Below are 22,828 nucleotides of genomic sequence, written 5' to 3'. Positions count from 1 at the left end.
CACCCATCTTGCAGAAAACAATCATACAGTTGAGAATATAGAAAACAATCTGCAGATATTACACCTCAAAGACAAAGGTTTTACATTGAATCTCCAAGAGGAGATTGAGATTCATACACATAAAAATAGGTTCCCTTATCTCATTTTGAATGAACAGACCGAGTCAGTTAACACCCCCTTCCTAAATAACTTTGAAGAAGCTTTCACTTTTTTAAAATAACTTAAGCCTAATATTCCATCAAAAACATTTAGTATACAGGTCCCAAAAACTGTTTATATGTCATTGAAAAAAAATTGCATAATGAAAACGTGTGCATTGCATTTTATGTCATATATTAGAATTTATCTCCTACTATTGTAACAACTAATTAGTACACACAGTAATTCTGTACTACATATAATGTTTGTAATCCTATTTGTATGTAATTTTATTCATTCCGTTTTAGATTAATTTCATACAATAGCAAAGAGATATTTTACTGTACCCATATCGACTATACAGCATCTGTAAGTTAACATCGTTATGACTGTAAGCTCTTTGCAAATATTGTTCTCGTTTGTAATGTGAAGCTGGGCCACGTTTTGTAAACGTTATTCGTGTGTGCTGCGTGTGTAATTAAGATGATGAGGTTGAAAGTGACGTCCATTGACTGGAACAGCACTCACATAGTGCATATTGAAAAGTGTATTAAGCTTGCGTTCGAAAACATAAACGCACGAATAATTTGTCAGGCAGAACTACAAAGCTTGTAAGTACACTAACCTGCAAGTTTACTAATGTTTATAAAAACCATCTCTTGAGCAATTAGATCTTGTAAAAGAAGTAAATGTTTCGTAAAAATTCCATTACCGGTATGACAACAAAAATATCTCTTTCCTTTCCCAGTGCAGCAAACGAATAACACAAACAAAACTAGGTCCAACTAAGAATGCTTGTAATCTGCCATCTGAAGATAGATTTGTAAAGAAAAATCCGAAAGCGGTCATGGTCTGAAGATAATAAACCTTTTTAAACCATACATGTGGCTGGTAGCTGTTCTTTATATAAATTATAAACCTTAAGTACAACAGCCACGTTTCTCAACATGTCGACTTTCGACAAAATAGCAATAAGTAATTGTATATAAAATCGTCTCCAGAAGAATAAAATAATTGGATACCGGTAATATGGATTTTAGTGAACACATGTCGCGACAGCTAAACGGTATTTATAATATGACAATTCCAATGACTTTTTGAAATTGTAACATCAATACTTAGCCACTACATCTCGGCGTACGCTACGGTACTTTCTCTGATAACGGCATGTGCTTCAGTTTAACGCTGGCGACTTAATAAGGCACACGGGAAGAGTAAATCTCTGTCTATTGTACATGCGTGCATGATAATATCGACTAATGCCTTTTGCAGTTCCTAGTTGTGCCTTTAATTAAATACAACGATGTTTATCTGCTCATATTCCAATAATTCCCTCTTATAATCTCATTTCTGTCGACATTTCCTGAGAATATTTCAGTTACAATTATACCCCGTTATTACGCGTCGTTGGAAATTACAGGCATGGATTAACGATGATATTTCTAATGTTGGCGATACTCCAAAGTGCCAGCGACTGTATAGCAGCGCAAAGCCTGTCCTGTCAATTTTTTCCACCCTCCAGTTTTACGGCAGAGTTCAAATAAAATATGTACATTGGCGTAACAAATACCAGAATAAGATCGTTAAAACTGTACCGATATTGATAAATGTTAGAAGTCAGACGTGACATCGGGAAAGTTAAGGTACTAATTACGGGAACCTAAACAAATAAAAAACACAGATTCTTAAAAAAAAATTCAGCACTATGCGAATAATTTATAAAAGAAGAAAATGGCTATACCAATTGACCAAGGTACAAACCTACATGGGTTCCGTATTTGCAATAAGGTAGTAAATAATAGGCAAGTGAATTAATACAAATTTTGAAACGAACTGAAGTTCACGCTTAATTGATGTATACACAATAAAGAGAGGAAAGACGTAGATAAAAATTTGTGGTAAAGACTATGAGACCAAACATCTGAGGTCATTGGTCCCTGGGTTTACGCACTCCTTAATCGAAGTTGAAGTTACGCTAAGACAACACACACACGCATGCCCGAGGGAGGACTCAAATCTCCGACGCGGGAAGCCGCGCGAACGGTTACAAGAACCCTCAGACCGCACGGCAACCCCGGCGGCTAAAGACGAAGTAATGAGGAGTAGCTGAAATTAGATTAATAATAAACTTTATATCGAAAGTAGACGAGTGAACAGTTTCCGCTGCCTTGGATGTAAAATAACCCATCATAGACGAAGGAAGGAGGACATAAAAAGAAAATTAGCACGAGAAAAGATGGAATTACTGCCTAAAAAAGGTCTCAATTTGAAGCAGAAATTTCTGAGGAAATACATTTCGAGTACCACACTGTACGGTAATAAATCACAGACTGTATGAAAACCGGAAAAGAATTGAATCGAAATATTTGGGAAATGGTGGTATAAAGGAATATAGAAAATTACGTAGACTGTTGTCATAACGGATGCGGAGCTTCTTTACAAAAACAGGCGCGGGAAGGAATATATAGAAAACACTGACGAGAAGGAACAGGATGACAGGTCATTTCTGAAGACATAAGGGAATAACTTCGAAGGTACTAGAGAGTGTTGTGGAGGGTAAAAACAGGAGAGGAAGAAAGAGACTGAAATATATCCAGAAATTAATTTAGGACATAAGATTTAAGTGCCACTCTGGGATGAAGAGGTCGGCAAAGGAGAGATTTTTATGCACGGCCGGCCACATCACCCAGTCAGAAGATTGATAAACTCAAAAACAGAAAGAAAAAGATATGCATGTTGGAAGCTTTGCCACAAAACTGCATGTAACAACTATCCCTCTTCAATTTGAAATTCGATGCAGCTGACTACATTAAAATTTTGGCAAATAGCGAACTGTTGCTGCTGCACGCGTCTCTGAGTTAAGGATACAAACTAACTCGTGTCGGAACTTCCGTGGTCATGTTGGCACAAACGAAGAATCACTTTTAATTACTTTCAATAATAATGAAAACGGACGTAAGGAAATTTGTGATACGGTCCTATGGGACCAAACTGTTGAGGTCATCGGTCCTAGGCGTACACACTTCTTAATCTAACTTAAACTGACTTACGCTACGAACAACATACACACACGTGCCCAAGGGAGGGCTGGAACCTCCTACGAGAGGAGTCGTGCAAACTGTGGCAAACCGCCCAGGACCTCGCGACTACCCCACGCCGAAAACGGACGTAAGGTTAAGTCTTAGGCAGGTATCTCCAAAATTACAGCAGTTGCTACATATAAGCAAGCGCAGTCGCTAAATAAGAAGCATGTGAAACACATAATTCTAAAAAAGGGGATATGGATAAAGAAAGTAATATTTGCAATGCTGTTTCAAAAACCGCGAATCTGTGACTAAGGAGAGAAATCAAACAACGAACAGTTTTCTCAGTTCAGATGACAGGTAGAGAGTAAAACGAAGAAGGCTTTGAGGAGCAATGAAAATGACAGATTAACAGCAAACATTTATTTTTGAAGATCACATAGTAAATGATGAAATTTAGCTACCTTCCAAGCAAATTAACGTCTGATGAACGAAGATTAGATATAAGCAGGCTCGCTCAGGCTATTAAAGCTTTCTTCAAGAAAAGATGGTTCTTAACTGGAAACGGTAAATCTGTGCCAAGACCACGTGGATAGACCACACGTCGACTGCCCTCTGATAAGCTACACACATCAAATAAGTTTTGTATCACCCCGGTTCCCAGAACTCCTGAAGATAGACGTTGACTGTGGATATTGTATCACAGAAACAGTCTCTTTGACTGTTCAGAGATGTCACTAAACCCGCCCAAAGATGTAAACACACAGCAGCGCCTATTAGACGGAAGATGTCAGACAACCGATCACATCCAGTCATTTCACCAGGAAGGAGGTACACGGCTCGTGTTTTCTGTATTTTAACCATACCTAGACGGTCACTACAGCGATTGGATCACGTCCGCATTGTTACTTTGTGCAAAGAAGGTGTCTCAACAAGGGAAGTGTCCATGCGCCTCAGAGTGAACCAAAGTGATGTTTTTCGGACATGGAGGAGATACAGAGAGACAGGAACTGTCGATGATTTGCCTCGATCAGACCGTCCAAGAGTAACTACTGCAGTCGACGACCGCTAACTACGGATTATGGCACGGAGGAACCCTGACAGCATCGCCACCATGTTGTGTAATGCTTTTCGTGCAGCCGCCGGACGTCGTGTAACAACTCAAAATGTCCGCAGTAGTGTGCATGCTGCGCAACTTCACTCCCGACGTCCATGGCAAGGTCCATCTTTGCAACCACGACACCATGCAGCGCGGTACAGATGGGCCCAAAAACATGCCGAATGGACCGCTCAGAACTGGCATCACGTTCTCTTCACCGATGAGAGTCGCAATTGCCTTCAACCAAACAATCGTAGGAGGCGTGATTGGAGGCAACTCGGTCAGGCTGAATGGCTCAGACACACTGCCCAGCGAGTGCAGCAAGTTGGAGGTTCCCTGCTGTTTTCGTCTGGCATTAGGCGGAGCCGACGTACGCCGCTGGTGATCTTGGAAGGCGCCTTAATGGCTGTACGATACGTGAATGCCATCCGCCGACCGATAGTGCAACCATATCGGCCTCATTTTGGCGAGGAATTTGTCCTCATGGATGACAATTCACGCCCCCATCGTGCACATCTTGTGAATTAGTTCCTTCGGGATAACGACATTGCTTGACTAGAGTGGCCAGCATGTTCTCCAGACATGAACCCTAACGAACTGTCAGGGATACATTGAAAATGCAGTTTATGGACGGCATGACCCACCGGCTCCTCTGAGGAATCTATGCCGAATCGCCATTGAGGAGTGGGACAATCTGGACCAACAGTGCCTTGATGAACTTGTGGTACTATTCCATGACGAATACAGGCATGCATCAGTGTAAGAGGACGTGCTACTGGGTGGGTATTAGAGGTACCGGTTTGTACAACATTTTGGACCACCACCTCTAAAGGTCTCCTGCCTGCAGATGTGTATGCGTTTTCCGTAAATTAGTATCAAAGTTACGAACCCAAATATTTTCCTAGCAGCAAAACTTAAATAGAGATCGACTAAAGTCCTAATACATCTGATTTACACAGATTTTGATTCCACTGTATTTCATTAAAATAACTGGTCAGGCATTACATGACAGTTTTGCGTGTAGTATTTAGGAGAATTATTTCGTTATTGAGAGCTAAATAAATTTTCTCGTTCCAACTATCCAGTCTACGACATCAGGAAAATCTGAATTAAATGCATTTTTCTACGTACTTTCTTAGAAAACCTATCTAATTTTTCTTTCGTTAAATTTTACAGCGCACACATATGAGTGGGCTACGTAAAACTAAGGCAGTAACTATATAATGCACTTAAGACACGCAAACCAACTTGTATCATCTGCATCTGGAATTAATGTCAGATTTGTGGCCGATGTTAAAGAGCATCAAATATTTTGTGGACTAGTTTTATTACACCCACCTGTGTGTGCGTGTGTGAAGGGAACACGCGTGCGCATGCGTGTTTTAGTCTTCCCTGACAGTCCTTTATGCAAGGCCAGAATCATGCTAATCACGCATACACAGCTGCAGACATTTTCTAGAATCAATACTCTGGAACTAAGTAGTGGCATATTTTTATTTGAAAAATATGAATTGATACTAGCATCTCTGTGGCTAATGTGGTTAGGGTTGGAGGTAGTAAGCTTTTTTATAAGGCTATAGTGTCTATTTATTAAAGTGAAATAGATGACCAATGTCTTTATGGTATCTAAAATAGATGATAAAATGAAATAGATGTCTTATCCTGTAGGTGATAGTGTGAGATACAGTGCTACAGCATGACCCCGAATGGCTGCTATTTAAAATTTTTTCGTTCTCTATTCAAACTAAGAAGTCGTAAGATCTAAGACAAACGAAACGAAAGTTCCGCCTCCTGAGTATCCGCTCCGTTACAGAATGTTGTATGCCAATAATAAGATATGAACAAGGGCTGCATTGTGTGAAAGTGGATACATTGCCCTGGTTCATGGTCTTAACAAGGAGACCACATTGAAACTAATATGTGAGGAAACGTATGGGAATGGTAGCAGTCAACAAAACATTAACCTTAGGTTATATGGACATATCACAGAACTAAAGGGCGCTACATGGCAGGAACTGCCCTGCATTTTGACTGGAAAGTCAAAAATGGGTCAAATGGCTCTGAGCACTATGGAACTTAACTTCTGAGGTCATCAGTCCCCTAGAGCTTAGAACTGCTTAAACCTAAAGAACCTAAGGACATCACACACATCCATGCCCGAGGCAGGATTCGAACCTGCGACCGTATCGGTCGCATGGTTCCAGACTGTAGCACTGGAAAGTCGACCCAGCGGTTGTCAGAAGATAAAAAGATTATTTATTTACTTTCTTATTGCTTATTTAGCCTGATAATTAAGACGTTAAGGATCGCTCTTACATATGATCAGGAACAACGCAACCCAAAGGTACTACAAAACATTCCCAATAATAACAGTAAAGGACATTTAGAACGATATAGCTTATCTTAGCTAATTGGGAGTGCCGTTTAGTATTATCAGAAGCGGAATGAATAAAGAAAGAGGAGACGCTTTGGATGAAAATGAGAATCACTGTTAGGGAAGAACAAAATAGAATAGAGAAAAACTGTGGGGAAGGGGGACTGACGAGAGTGGGCTTCACAGAATGTGAGAGAGATGATTACTGTGATAGAAGGTGAGCCATTAGCTGTCTTTTGAAATTTGGAAGAAATTTAATTTCCCTTATATTTTTAGAGAGATTGTTCCAGTGTCGGATTTCTGTTACCGAAAACGCTTTAGAGAATATAGCAGTGTTAAGTGACCATAAAGTGAGAATTTAACTTTGGTAGGATCGAGAGTTTCTGACATGGTGTTTACACAGTGGAGTAGGAGTTTAAGATAAAAAGAAGATAGAGTCCAGTGAATGTAACGTCGATAGAGCTAGCAGAGTGTGATGGTATCTACGCTTATTGACACGTAGCAACGATAATTTCTCGGAGACTGGTGCGATGTATTCGAAAATGCGTACGCCACAAATGTATTGCACACAAGCATTGATCACCATTTTATGTATCTGTGACCTTTAGTACGAATGTCGTTGGAGCAAATCATCGCTATACTCCAGTATGGGGAGAATTAGTGACTTCGAGCTTCTTTTTAAGCTCTAAGGGAAATACTTTATTATATTTCTGTAAAGCATGAAGTGACACTTGCACCTCCTTATAGGCTGCCGTTATGTGATACGTGATGGTCCAAAATTAGTCCCAAATTCTCTGTACAAAAGGTTATTTCTGTGCCGTTTAGGATTAATGCTGGTAGAGTTCTCTTGAAGTGAGGAGTAGTAATTAATTTATGAGCAACTAAGTTTGCTTGCGTTTTAAATTTCAAATCTATGCCCTGCGTGCACACTGATAAGACAAGTAAATCGGAATTTACGGGCTAGATGGCTGTGTACAGGTTTGTTGTACGAGGACGTAGACATAAGTGAAGGTCGTCAGCGGATAGCTGATATTAGAGTGGGAGAGAATGGTTGAGACATCATGAGCATGTAATGAGGAGAGTAATGGGTCCAAAAATGATCTTGTGAGACATTTATACTACACCCCTTCAGTGTAACCATTTTATTCCAATCTTTATAGACTGTTGGCGAGATGTCTGGTACTACTGAAACCACTGTACAGCACTCGAAGAAAAATTTTGACTTATCAGTTAAGCAAGTTGAATGGCAAAGTCAACAGTAATGAAAAATATGCTGAATTCCGAAAACCAATAGTGGTCGCCCGTTGTTCGTCCATGGATTGCATCAGTTTGCCTTTTACTATAGTAACACCAACAGCGGTTTGGCCCGAAGTTTGGGCTGGTATTAACATAAAAGGCTATTTTATGCTAAATATTTTGCAAGCTGCTTGTGAAGTTTGTATACTAAAGTTCTTGATGATGCTGGTATTATGCAAATGGGCCTGTAGTCGGAATACTGTTCGGCAGCTCCATTCTTGGGTAACGAATTTATGAGTTCCTGCTTCCATGCTGTTGGAAAGAATAGTTAAAATATCGATTATTATGGGCATTAAAGAATCGACGAGAAAGCTGAATATTCACACTGTTACATTATCGCGTCCTGCAGCTGCCGAGTGAAGTCCCGCAATGGATTTCCGGACCGCGTTAAGGCTTACCGTATGCAGGAAAAAAATTTCATTTATACCAGACACTGACCAATCAATGGTTTGCTCCCTTATGAATTGGTAAGTACAGGTATCGCCGTGGCTAAATATTCGGTTAGATCCTCTATAGGAACTCTAGGTCAAGCTACAGATTTGGGTTTGCCATTTCGTGGGACGTTCCACAGGACAGCGGGTCTCTCAAAGTCCTCACTAAATGCATGGGCATATCTGAGCCTTGATCTCTCACAGATTGACTAACTAGGTTTCGTTACTACTTGTAGTTGATTATCGGGTGCCATTTGACTGCCCTGCCCGCTGTGTTTCTAACTCCCATAATGTGTTTGAGGTGGAATGTAAGCCATGGTGCACGATTTATCCTTACTCTTACTGTTCTTACAGGATCGTGTTTTTAGCGTAAATTAATGAGTTCATTAGTAAGTTGGATATTTCAATTATTATTCCGAAGTTATTTCTGGCCATTGCCTGGCGTCAGCTGTAAGCTCAGACATTTTCATATCCCTCAGATCTCTGAAAATCTCCACTTGTGGCTAGTTCTTTGGAAATTGCAAAGAGTAAGTAATGAATATTACATAACGAGCAAACGAACCAAGTACGAAATCCTAAACGGTTGGAAATAGTTTATTTGAAGACTTATTTGGGAATATATTGATAATCCTATAAGTTACAATGAAATGAATACCCTTAGCTGCAAACAGGCGTTGATGTAAGTCAACGGGGACAGTTGAAAATGTGTATCCCGACCGGCATCTCGTGATTCGATAGCACACTCTCTGTCCATACGAGCCACCAAGGGCACAGAGAATAGTGTGACTGCAGGGACTTATCTCTGGCACACCTCCCGTGAGACCCACATTCACAACTTATTTTCCCGCACTATATTCATAGTGCCCCTGCCCATTATACTCGTTACTTGCGGCGTTACTGCCAATACCCGTAAGAGAGTTCGGGCACTGTTTGTGCATGTGCACAGAAGAAGATGGTCAAATGGCCGGTGTCTTCTGTATGGTGAGTAGGCCCACGTGAAATCGCCGTAAGGTTTGAGGTGAAAAGTACACGCGTGAATTTTCTTACAGAAGGAGTGTTTTGAAAATTTATGTTGACATTTCCTGTTACAATTACAAATACAAAGTTTTGAGACTGAGGAGTGCAGATTTAAGGCCAGAAAGATGTCCAACTTCAATTGGATTGAATATTACATATATGAGACACATTTTAGATTTTGCTGTTTAAACTCATTGAACAAGTATTCAGACAATCTGTACTCGTTTTCAGGCGTGAGCGTGACCTTGGGGACAAACATGCATGTACCCATGCTGCCACGCCGCCACCTTGTATGGTACCTTTGTCTTGTGTCAGAAAAATGTGACCTTAAGGCTTCCAGAACAGGAAATGATACTCGGGTCCTACCATGTCTCCTTGGCTATATCAAGGCATCAAACCTGTGGAGGTTGTTGTGTGAAAAGGAACGAGACAAGTTGGCGCTGCATAAATAAGAAGCGCACACCACGCAACAAGACGTCCTAACACCTCAGTGGTGCGTTTTCGACACCGACATATCAATCTTGAAACAAGAAGAGATATATTGAAATCCTGATTTTAAATGTCGATTTTTTTAAGACAATATTACTGGAACAGCAGCCCGAGAAACTACCCAGCGAAATAAAATCAGAAAATTACATGATGTCGATTGTTCACCAGAGTTACTGATTCTTTATTACGGCTAAATTTTTGGTCTTCTTCAGGTGCTCTCAGCATTTGACGAATGTGAATGAATGGTTAGTCTAAATATAAAATCTAAAAGAAGCAATTACTTGAAAACACTCGATTAATCACTTCGAGAAAAAATGAGATATCTAGCAGTTACCATTCGCCAGCGATGTTCAACTGACCTGTAAATTACGAAGCGCATTCATTTGTTACCCATGTGGAAAGTTATAAAAGAATACGAGGCAAATTATCTACGTAACTTATGCAAGAGCTAGAGTGGATACATGTTTTAATTTATATTATCGCAAATATTTGGTAACGTCACATATTTTCTTTTATGTATAGCTACGCAATGAAATTGGACTATTCCAAAAAGTATTTTAGTGTAGGATGAATTAAAATCCATGCCGTGCTGTCTAGGAGTGTCGGTTTTGATAAAAAAAAGGGAAATTAAATATATAAAATTATGATACCCATTAGAAAGGTTGTGCAATTTCGACATTTTTTACGTGGGACAACTTTCATGAAGAGCTTATTACAGATCCGTCATAGTTGTGGTACATAATATTTTGGCGAGTAGCTTCGAATGAGCTGGTTCATTCTTAGGTCTGACCTGTTTAGGCTGCACTGAATGTGTGATCTTAATGACAACTATCTAAAATTGGCAATACATGCATAACGCGGTGACGGTAAATAAATGTCACAATGTAAATAATTATGTTCACCACACAAATTAGAGATAAACTCTCTTCTATAATGAGTATACGGAAATTACGGCTATTAACGTGAACATGGGTACAACTGAGATGATTTTATAATATTCTTTACCCGCCGTAAGCAGACTAATTATAAAAAGTTTATTGTCGTTTACTTGGTCAGCGAAAGATAATATTAAGTTGAGGATGAATAAAAATATATACTGGAATTGATGTCTTGCTTATGATTGACTTCTGATCTTGATATTCATAGCTCTAATTTATCCTTAGGTAAAATCACAATTAAATGTAAAAACGGTGCAGGTTAATCAGAAGATTATGAACATTTTACTGGCCAGACACGATGTAAGCAGGTGACAGTCACGATATAGGAAATCTGCGGAAACTAAATCAACATTACTTCGACGTCCAGAACTCAATACAGAGCGAACGTTGTGCCTTAAAGTGTAGTGCCATCAATCAGTACAGATCAACATTGCGAGAATAGTTTAAAGACTATTCTGGCTTCGGCTTTAAACAGGAACATTACTGGTGTAAGTCCACAGAGTGAGCTACCAGTTGTGTTCTATAGTGTGCACGGAGGTTTCAGTAACTAAATAAGAAATATCGATCTACCCACCAGCCCGGCCATCTAAGTCCAGTGGGGGAGCAACAGCCATCCCATCTGATGTGGTTACTGCTACTTCTACAGCTACGATAGCCGGAATCAGAACAACAGCAGGTGGACAAAAATACATAAACACCAAAAACGCAGCACATTACTATGCCTACTACAGTGTTAGTAACAGGTTGGCATTCATAACAACTTCCAGTCGACTCGTAATAAATACAGGTCCAGAATCGTTTTCAAGGGCATCTTATGTCATTCAACCTGAGAAATGTGTCAAACTGAGGTAGCGGTGATTCACGTTCATAGCGATCATGCAACCTTCTCAGCTAAGTAGACCACAAGAACTCTATTATAATCGAGATCTGGTGACTATGGCGGCCTCGGGAGATGCAACAATTCATCCACTAAACTAGTCTTGTGAACTGCATAGGGGAATGAATATTGTGGTATGGGAAGGACCTTGTTTTATCCTTGGCACATCAACTAGGCCACGAGTAGGAAACAGTGTAACACAGTAGTCCATTGACCAAATGACAGCAGGGTACGCCAGTGCGATGTTCAGTTCTCCAGTGATTTTTGTACTTGCAGTCCTCTTATTTCTCTTTGCAATCACCGTCAACCGGACTGTCACGATTAATGAACATACTCTTTCGTTTGAGTTGTAGCGCAGCGGTTGATGTTATTTCGTGTCTCCTGTACAGAGTACGAACTTTACGCACGGTGCCTCTTGAAACATCAAATACTTCGACTACCGTCCTTACGGAAGCACCCACAATGCTAGCTCCAACAATTTGGTAACGTTAAAATTCAATTACCTTCTACAAAATGAGTTCACATAGACACAGAATAGTGTTATGACCACAACTGACACTTGAAAAGTATTGACGACACAGCATAGGTGCCGTTCGTGATGAAATACAACAGTGCAACCTAGTATTAGCTAGTATCCGCCCGTCGAAGCATGAATTTCTCGCGGTTTTCCACATTTTATCTCAGCACCTATATATGTCAAACAGATACTATTGCTGCCACTCTCCAAGTCTACTCCATACCACTTAAGCAGTGGGAAAATAAAGTTCTTTTGTTATTAGTGTTGCGTTTTATGCAAGTTCAGTATTGCACCTGAGGTACGAACAAAGGATGGATTCGATCAATTACACATGTGGTGTTTCTGTCACGTTCACCTAATTACGCTAGAGAACCAGATATATGGAATAAAAACGGACATTTACGTGAGACGGAAACCCAGTTGTAAGAATATACGATTCATGGGCAAATCGGCGAGTAGCGGGTAGATAATAGAACATCATTAGTGATCAGCCTCTGACCACGTTAGCTTTTCTCCATTGACCTAATGGAAATTAGAGGTCGTATGTTCATCTTGCTACTGTTAACGGTGGGACGAACCTTGGGTAAACTGTCGGTGTACTCTGAGATATAACGAAAGATTTTCTTCTTCCGAACTTAATGTCTGCTGCAACCTATGAAAGTGTGACTTGTAAACAACTTTTGATGTTTGCCGATAACGCTGTTGTAAGCTGTAGTAAAAAATAAAACTGCTAAAACTTTCAATACCAGCAGTGCATTTTGCGAAAATACGACATGTTAAATACAGAACCCAGAAACAATAGCTGATTGTTAGTACCGTATTGCTGCCATTGCTTCGCCCCTTCTCAGTTATCCGGTAAGCGAGGAGAGGCAACGATATCTGTATTCAGTCCAGGTTGTTACTTCATTAGGTCAACTCAGGGGAAACTTAATTATGCTGGGATTCTGCCCAGTAAGAGCTAAGATTTAATGTGTACACTAAACATTTACCTGTTTATTCTCTTTCACAGCAACCAGAGATTTGTTAATTTTGTTTGTTTGCTGCGGGCTGGTCCTGTAGAATTCTCCGAAGACGTGTTTACGAGGTTTCCCATTTTCTGAGCTTTTGATAAAGTGCATTGATACAAGGGGATGCTTTCACTGCTTTCTAGGAGCATTACATGCTATCTGAAGAAAAGTGCTATAAACGTAACCACACATAACTTTTCATTACAGAAAGTGTGTTATAGATACCATTTGCATAATACATTTTACTAAAGTGCAAAAATCAGATGTACTGTATGATCCAGAAACGAAAGCGAGAAGAATATAATCAGTTATTACTCCTGGAAAGTTTACGTAGCCACATACATAATACTTTAATAACAAAGAAAACAGTAATGTTCCACACTATGCATGATGTATATTTTTTAAGCAGTAGTTGATGTGTGATGTAGAAGAGGGTGTCATAAAGAAAGCTTAGCTGACCCAATGTCGTCCAAGCTGTCAGAAAAATAGCATATATGGAAAACAAGTAATATCCGATATACATCTACATTGTATACCTGGGAAAAAGTATTAATTCCAAAATAGACACCACATAACAGACACGATATTACGTGTAAGGTGAAACACCGAAAGGTATCTTATAGTTTTTCAGATTATATTTACAAGACCATTATATTAAGACCATCGCTTATTCGTGTATTTACAGTGCACATGACGATGGCAATTTGCCGAAATGTGCTCATCGTGAATAATATAAAATATAAACAATATACTGAGCGCTTTAGCTGGCTATTATTCATAATAACATTCATAACGACTTTAAAATTTCAACTTCAACATTCTTTGAAATAAATCGCAAAAAAAATTTTATCCCTCTGTTTTTCTGTAGGAATGTGGAGTGATGGACAGAGAAAGGAGGTAGGTGTAGACAGACAAAGAGAGGAGTAGGAGGAGAAAGAGACTGACATAAATTGAGTAGGAGGAGATGGACAGACAGAGGTTGGAGGAGATGGATAAAAAGGGGGGGGGGGGTTGAAGAGGTGCGCAGAGAGAGGGGGTGACGGAAATGGTGGACAGAGAAGGAGCGAAGGAGGAAATGTACTAGTAAAAGCCTGGAATAAATACATACCTGTGCAATGCTGGATACCGAGCTAGTCAGTTTGATAAAACGTGTTTCACACTCCCAGTGGATGGCTCAAAAAGGGCTTTAGAAGAGAGTGGAGAGTTCAATATTTTTATATTGCGTTAGTAGGGACAGGGCCGTAATTAAAATCTTAGTTGTTGCAGTAGGATAATTTTCCTTGAGTTGTAATTCACAAGAAATAGTATACTGTCTCTCTCTTTTTATTGTCACAATTAAAACGTTCAGACTTTAAGGCCTATACACATCTTGGTTGGCTCACTCGGTTGGCGAGCTGACGTATCGTAGGGATTGGTGGCTTGCAAAAATGGCGATCGTGCTTATTGTATAGTGGCCAGGCGCCGCCGGGATGCTGGGGCGCGGTGGCTAGAGTTGTACACTATACTGGTTCCCAAATATTGCAATACTCACTCTAGTGAGCATTTGTAGGTAGCCCAGAGGGAGAGTTTATACAATGGGAAATTGGTCTGTATAATAAGGGTTTCTTCCCGCTCAATTGCTACATTTCACTACAGACAACATGACTAGTTCGTCCCAGTACTAATAACATTAAGCTTGACTTTGACATTTAGTAGTAAGATACTGGTATTTAATTCTAGAATGCTGACATTACACTTAGGAATCCGTTTAAAAATGTCATCACATGAATAATCTTAGGATTATCATTACATACCTAAGGTATAGGCATTGAGGAATGGAGGGGGCGGTCCATGAATCACTGGCTAATAAAACTGCCTGATGGCTGGTACTCAGGATCCAAAGATTGACGTGATTTACTGAATCGTTTACAATTATGGTTTTTATGGGAGAACCACAGGATAACCTCAAGTAGTGCTTGAGTTATGGGGGTGGAAATGCTGTTACAGAACATCACGGTTCGACATATGTCTCTGCTAATACAAATGTCCAAGTAATCTTTTGCTAATTTACTTCCCCAAAATACGTACCGTTGAATCTGATCCTTCTTCTACCATGGTGAGTTTTAATTACATGGGACATTTTTTCTTATTAGTCTTACACTTTTTTCACTCTCACCATTCTGACCAATCTGCCTCGTTGCACTTCATGTTTTTGCTGTTTACTTTTTACCTCTTTTTGTGGCACTACTATGTTAACTTGCAGTAATGAGAAGCCAGTCTTCCACCGCCGTTATGTTTTTATTTAATTTCATTTATTTTCTTAATTCACTTATTTTTCAACGATGTTCGAGTCTGTGCTTGCTAGATTCATATTTTTTAGCTATATACCATTTTCTTATAGTTGTAGTCTGATTATACACTAACGGCGTGAATATTGTAATTTGAATTAATAAACAATTACTTAATTGCAACAGAGATTGCTTACTCATTTGAATAATTTATCTACTGCTGCTGCATTTCGTAGTGGAATGCAATGGAATATATGGAAAGCTGTTTGTTTCTTTTAGTCATGGTGACGTGAAAGTTGGGATTACAGGCGAAGGAGCGGTGACTGCTTGAAACCTTATCCCGTTCGCCGCAGAACTGAAGTACGGGATCGCTTCAGCAGCTGTGAAAGCCTTTTCAGATAAAAACTCTATCGACCTGCCAAACCCGCAGATAAAAGGACAATTTCTTTTCTTTATTTCTTGTTTCAGTTCTTATTTCTCCTTAAACGCACAAAGAAGAGCCTCATCTCGTTTCTTCCTTGGGTTTACGCCACAGCTTTTGCCACCCTATAGTCAAAAGTGTTCCATCTGGCTGTGACCACACATCACTCAATTTCCCTACGCTATAGTAATGGTTTATCAGTGTAGCTGCCAGAAGCCGACATTCCTATACGGTAGTTGTTCCAATTCATTTTCCTGCCACCAATGAAAGTGACGTGGAATGTATTGTCAGTAAGTAGGGTATTTTACCCGGTATCTTTCTAAATTCTTTCAAGAGCAACGTTGTTTATTTCAAAATAGCTGAGTGCAAGGTGGCAAGTGATAAATTCTCAAATAACGTTGGAGACATATGCAGATAGATCGCCGCCCCTCTCAGCCGCTAACTACTGGTCACTAACCGATACACTTACAATTAAATGGGCCATTTCTAAGAGGCCCCGTTTCCACAGAGGCTAGTGTATGGAAAATATAAAAAATGTTTTTGAACACACACCACTGTTTCAGAGCAACCGTTTTCGTACATCAGTAGTGAACGTCACAAAATATATTCAGTAAGAGATTTAGTTTACTAATTTTTGACAGGAAGAACGAGGGAAGTTTCCACATTCTCATAAATAAGGGTCCTTTAGCAATTACTTAAAAATTTGAGTTTTTCGATTTTTTGTTGGAGTCATTAGTTGGAGTCAATAGTCATTTGACTTGTTTGATGGGGCCTGCCAATAGTTCCTCTCCTGAGCCAAACTTTCCATCTCAGAGTATCTCTTGCAACCTGCTTTCTCAGTTATCTGCTGGATGTATTTCAATCTCCAACTTCCACAACAGTTTGACCCTCTACAAGTTCCTCTTGTCCTATGGAAGATATTCCCTGATGGCTTAACAGATGTCATATCATACTGTCCCTGTTTGTTGCCTGTTATTATCATATATTCGTTTTCTAGACGATTCTACAGAGAACGCCCTCGTTCCCTACCTAATCAGTACACCTAATTTTAAAAAATCTTCCGTAGCACCAGATCTCAAATACTTCGATACTCTTCTGTTCCAGTTTCCTGCTGTCCATGTTTCACTACCCTACACTGCTGTGCTCTAAACGTATATTCTCAGCAATGTCTTCCTCAAATTAGAGACAATGCTCTCTTGGGCAGATTTACCGTTTTTTCAGTGCTAACCAGCTTTCTATGAATCATGTTTTTATATGTTATTTCCTCTGTTCGTCATGAGATATTTTGCAGCCCGGGTAGCGGAATTCCTTAATCTTACCAATTCCAAGGTATATTCTATAACGTGCAGAGGGTTGGGTACTTTGAGCCCACCGTACAAAAGTTATAAAAAAATAAAATTCATTAATTTTTGTTGAGCTACACTAACAACATTCTTGTTAATAATATCCGATGTAAGTAGAATTTAGAATGTAAAAATACCTTTTTATCACATTCTTAGGGTTATCATCGAATTTTCAATAACGTGTACTATCAAGATGGAGGTATTTCACGATGTAAAAAAAAACAACTTAAAAACTGAAAATTTCGTTAATTGTTGATAACTTTAAACCACAAGACACTGTTTCAAGTTATATTGTTGAGTAAGTAAGGTTCTGAGTCTGTAATAATTGAATGTAACCTTTATGCAGGAAGCAACACATACTCTAAAATTAAATTATTGAGTTAAGTTTAAGTGAAAAATTTATGTAATTCTACAGATAAAACCATTAAAAGCTATAAATACTTTTTTACAATTATAAAACGTTAAGTGGCTGACTAGATTAAAACGTTTAGAAAACGAAGACAACAAAGTCACTCCCCCACCAAGCCTATGATATTGAGAGATAGTTTCATTTAATTTTTCATCCCCATTTCTGATGATATGTTTCTCCATATTTTCATTTCTGCTTCTTCTCATTACATCCACCTTTCTTCAGTGTGTGGCAGTCCATTTTCTGTTATCGTTAGACTGTTCATTCCATTCAAATCATCTTGTAAATCTTCTTCACTTACACTGAGGACAGCAATGTCATCAGTCAACCTTATCCTCGATATTCTTTTACCTTGAATTTTAACTCTACTCTAGAACCTTCCTTTTACTTACTTTATTGTTTCATTAATCCATGGACTGAACATTAGGGGTGAACGCTAGATCCTTGTATTACACTATTTTTTGATTCGAGAATTTCATTCATGGTCTTCTACTCTTTCCCTATGGCTTACAGCTACTCTTCTCAGAATTTCGAATATTTGGCACCATTTCACATTGTCGAACACTTTTTCCAGGTCGACAGATCATTCGTATGTTACTTTAGTTGTCTTCAGACTTGCTTCCTTTATCAAACGCAATGTCAGAGTCATTTCTCTGGTGCCCTTGCCTTATCTGAAACCAAACTCATTGTCATATAACATATCCAAGTTCCCTTTTCCATTCGCCTATTTATTATTCCTGTAAACAATTCTGATGCACGAGCTCTTAAGATGATTGCGCAGCAATTCTCGTATTTGTCGGCTCTTGCAATCTTCGTAATTGTGTGGATGCCATTTTTCTGAAAGTCTGGCGGTATGTCGCCAGTCTCATACATTCTACACACCAGCTTCAACAGACGATTTGTTCTTAGAAATTCCGATGGAATGTTATCCATCCTTTCTGCCTTATTTTATCTTCAGTCTCCCAGAGCACTTTTCTATTCTGACTCTAATGTGGGATCTAGCAATCTCTTCCCTATCGACTATTGTCCCTCCTTCTATCACGTCAACAGACAAGTCCTACAGACCGTCATACACGCATTTAATGTACTCCTTTCCACCTGTCCAATTTCTTCATTATTCTCTTAATGTTACCACTTCTGCTTTTAATTTCACCGAAGGTCTCTTGATTTTCTACATACTGAGTCAGTCTTCCCGGCAATCATTTCTTTTTCGATTTCTTCACATTTTTCATGCTGCCATTTCACTTTAGCTTTTCAGCAGTCTCTATTTATTTCATTCCCAAGTGACTTGTACCTTTGTAAAGCTCTATATCCCTAAACATTTTTGTATCCGTTTAGTCGACCAGCTGAAGTATTTCTTCCGTTACCCATGATTTTTTCGCAGTAACCTTCGTTGTACCTATACGTTTGTCCAACTTTCGTGATTGTTCTTTTTAGAGACAGCTATTCATTTAAACTGAACTGACTACTGAGCTACTCATTGCCGCAGTATCCATAGCCTCAGGGAATGACAAGCGTAACTCTTCTCTATTCCTTGCTGCATCTCCATCCCACCCCTGTAAACTGATTCTTCCTGATTAGTTCCTTAAACATCAGCCTAATCTTCATCGTTGCTAAATTATGGTCTTAGTGTTGAGCAGTCCTAGGTAAGCTTTACAATCCATTAGAAAAAAGAGAGGTAATATTGATAGGTTTAGTCTTGAGAAGTCCTTGGTAAGCCTTACAATCCATTAGAAAAAGAGAGTTAATTTGGATAGCGGAAAATACGAGTAATGCTAAGAAGTAGGCAACACTGAGATAAAACGTGCGGCGCCATGTTAAGAGGTTGTATATAGAAAAATTTATGGGGTGTTTGTGAACTCATTCCAGTGTAGCCAATGTGCTTTAACACACAACACCTCATTTAAACTCCACTTTTTTCGTTGTTGGCCCCTAGTTACAGAATTTATATTTTTTTTCCCTCTACCTGAAACCGAATTTCCCATATTTTTTCCCTTCAGTTCAAATAAAAACAGTTTAGTTTTAATAAGTATAATGTTTGTTATATTCGTATAATGTTTTCTTGTATCTCATCCTTTAATTCACAAAATCAGTTACTTTTTTATTCATTACAGACACATACATATGAATAACATCTATTAACTCAATTAATATAATGACGTCTTTAAGAGCCCAGGAAAATTTCTAATGGGCTCAGTTTAAACAATTTCGTAACAAACAGCGTACCGATTTTAAGATATACTTCTACAGAACAAACTAAAATTGGTAACTAAGGAAACTTCACTCATAAGATATTGAAGGTGCAAAATTAGTGTATAATAATATTGGTAGAAAATTAATGAATAATATTTTCAAACTAGAAAATGAATGCAGAAATGAATTTTAGCTATGCGAAACACCCAAAGTGTTAAGCCTCCGTTACTCGCGCGAAAATTCGTGTCGTCACCCGCGCGGATGACTGGTGTCATCCGGTCTATTTGTATACTTTGAACGGTCTTTAGGACTGGTTTTATGATTTATTATTACATCTAAATATAATACATTTAATTTTTGTACACAGTATAATATATTCTAATGTTTGAAACAGTTTGACAACTCGAAGAACAATATCTTAAGCTGAATTACTGGCATTACATGGCCCCTCTCATTGCTTACCAATGTACGGTTCTAAATTCAAAATGTAAGCAGTTTGGCATCAACCAAAGCAAACACTTTTAACCCATACTTTTCTGGTTTGCTAGGAATATATTGCCTGAACGGGCAGTTTCCTCTAAATGCCAAAAGCCGTTCATCAACAGTAAGATATTCACTAGGTGAAAACTACAATTGGCAGTTGTTGGTAAAGAGTTCAAGTACCCCTCTGATAGTTTTGATTGCAGCCAACTTGTCAATCTCTCTGCGAACACCTCTATCACGGATTGTATCAAACCTCAGACATCTCAACAGAAACCTGAATAAATTTTCACTTATGCATAAACAACATGATTCAAACTTCCTGGGAGATTAAAACTGTGTGCCCGGCCGAGACTCGAACTCGAGACCTTTGCCTTTCACGGGCAAGTGCTCTACCAACTGAAATACCCAAGCACGACTCACGCCCCTTACTCACAGCTTTACTTCTGCCAGTACCTCGTCCCCTACCTTCCTAACTTTACAGAAGCTCTCCTGCGAACCCTGCAGAACATCCCCCAGTCTGTGGATAAGCCATGTCTGCGCAATATCATTTCTTTCAGCACTCCGACTGGAAAAATTTATTGAAGTCACTTACAAGGTCCAAAATATACCCGAGAGAGTACATGAGACATTTCTGTCATCGGTTTTTTAAGGCATTATATACTTTTTGACTAGCAAGAGTTGGATCTTCCAAAACAAGAGCACTCCAATATGTTAACAAGCCATCCCACTTCTTTGAAATGTTTCGACTCAATTTTGAAGAGATAGCCAACGTGTCTGGCCAGATGTAAAGAATTTGTGTAGTTTAAGGTCCTGGAAGTGTGGACATTCTTTGTGAGACTCGACATTTTTGGGATTCCTTGAAAACTCTATTTGGATGTCCACCATTTTGACAGGAGGTCTTGGTGACGACGACAATCTACTATTGTGAGAAAATGAAAGGCCTACATCCGTCCTTACGATTTTACTTATTTCGAAGCTACCAGTTTCGGTACTTCAACGCACCATCTTCAGGCTGCAGTTGATGCTAAAGGAGTTGACATGATCCCTACACATACTGCGTTAGTGGCTAAAACAACTGGTTACACAGGTTATCTGAAAACTCTGGTGTCGGCACTCCAACCCTTAACTGCCAACATTGTCAGATCTTTGGAGTGCTGACACGAAATTTTACAGATAGTCTACGTAATCAGTTATGTTGGTCAGTAATGCAGTATGTATAGAGATCATGTCAACCCCTTCAGTATCAACTACAGCCTGAAGATGGCCCATTGAAGTGCCAAAACTGGTAGCTACAAAATAAATAAATTCGTAAGGGCGTCTGTAGGCCTTTTATTTTCTCATAATCCTTAAAAAATGTTTGTAAATAGTCCGACATAAGTCTCCCGGGGAATGAGGCTTTTATTGAATGTATAACTGGAGCGCAAATGAATCAAGTGTCAAATACACCAAACCAATTGTATCGCGGAGGATTTCTTTAATGTTTCGAAACTTAATTATTTTTACCCATCATGCTGTTCGTTGTATCTGAACAGAAACCAATTAAGTATGGCATTCTAATTTGGTTGTCCTTAAGGACAGAAATTTATGTTTCATATTTGCTATGGGAAGTGCCGTCAGGGCATGTGACAATGTCAAAAACATCTGTGCAGTATTCGAAACTGTGGTACCTAAAATAGCAGGTCAATACAGCAAGTTGTTTCTCACAAGAAATATCTTTGGCCTCGTCAAAGAAAATTAAAAAGTGGTACATTTCTAAATCTTACCCTAAGAGGAACGAAAAATTACTCTTAAACCCTTCCTAATAATATTAGGTCTTTTTGGTTTAGATTAGGGAATTAGAGATATGTATCCCTATCAGAAAGATCTTTTATAAAAGGTACAAATTTTTCAACAGTTGTCAACGGTAAATCGTTTTTCAGTACAAATGTACAAACAGCAGCTTCGACGTCATATTTCTTTCTATTTACACTTGTAAAGCTGGTCATAATATTGGCCAATGATTCGCCTTAATTTAATTCTGCAGTTTAATTTTACGGCCGTTTCCAATTCCATGCATGAGAAGTTCGGATTTTCCGGGCTTAAGAAGCACATTAAACACTTTACATTTTGTTTGGTACTGTGATCGTGTAAGCCGTCCCTTATACTGTGGAAGGGGAACCCATCCATTTTGGGACTTTTTTCCCTACATTTGCCAGCATATATTGTCGACGATGTCCTGAAAGAGCAGTCAGTTTTTAAGATTTTGTGATTTTTTTCCTCTTCCGTGTTACAGCGTTCTGTGTCTCACATGACAAAACCAAAGTGGGGAAAAAATAATATTGTTTAATTATTGGCAATTAAATAAAAAGATTTTTCATCATTTATATATTTTCTTTATATAACGATTATTTTTATTGTACTTTGAACAGTTTATTTAACAAACAAATCTTACAAAATAACTCTTCTGTAATTTCTCTCCTTTGTCTTGAACTCGCTTGAGTCTAGGCACTTAATCAAAAACACTAAA

The sequence above is a fragment of the Schistocerca serialis genome, chromosome 4, assembly GCF_023864345.2.
Source record: "Schistocerca serialis cubense isolate TAMUIC-IGC-003099 chromosome 4, iqSchSeri2.2, whole genome shotgun sequence".
Lineage (NCBI taxonomy): Eukaryota > Metazoa > Arthropoda > Insecta > Orthoptera > Acrididae > Schistocerca > Schistocerca serialis.
Note: the sequence above shows the minus strand (reverse complement) of the source record.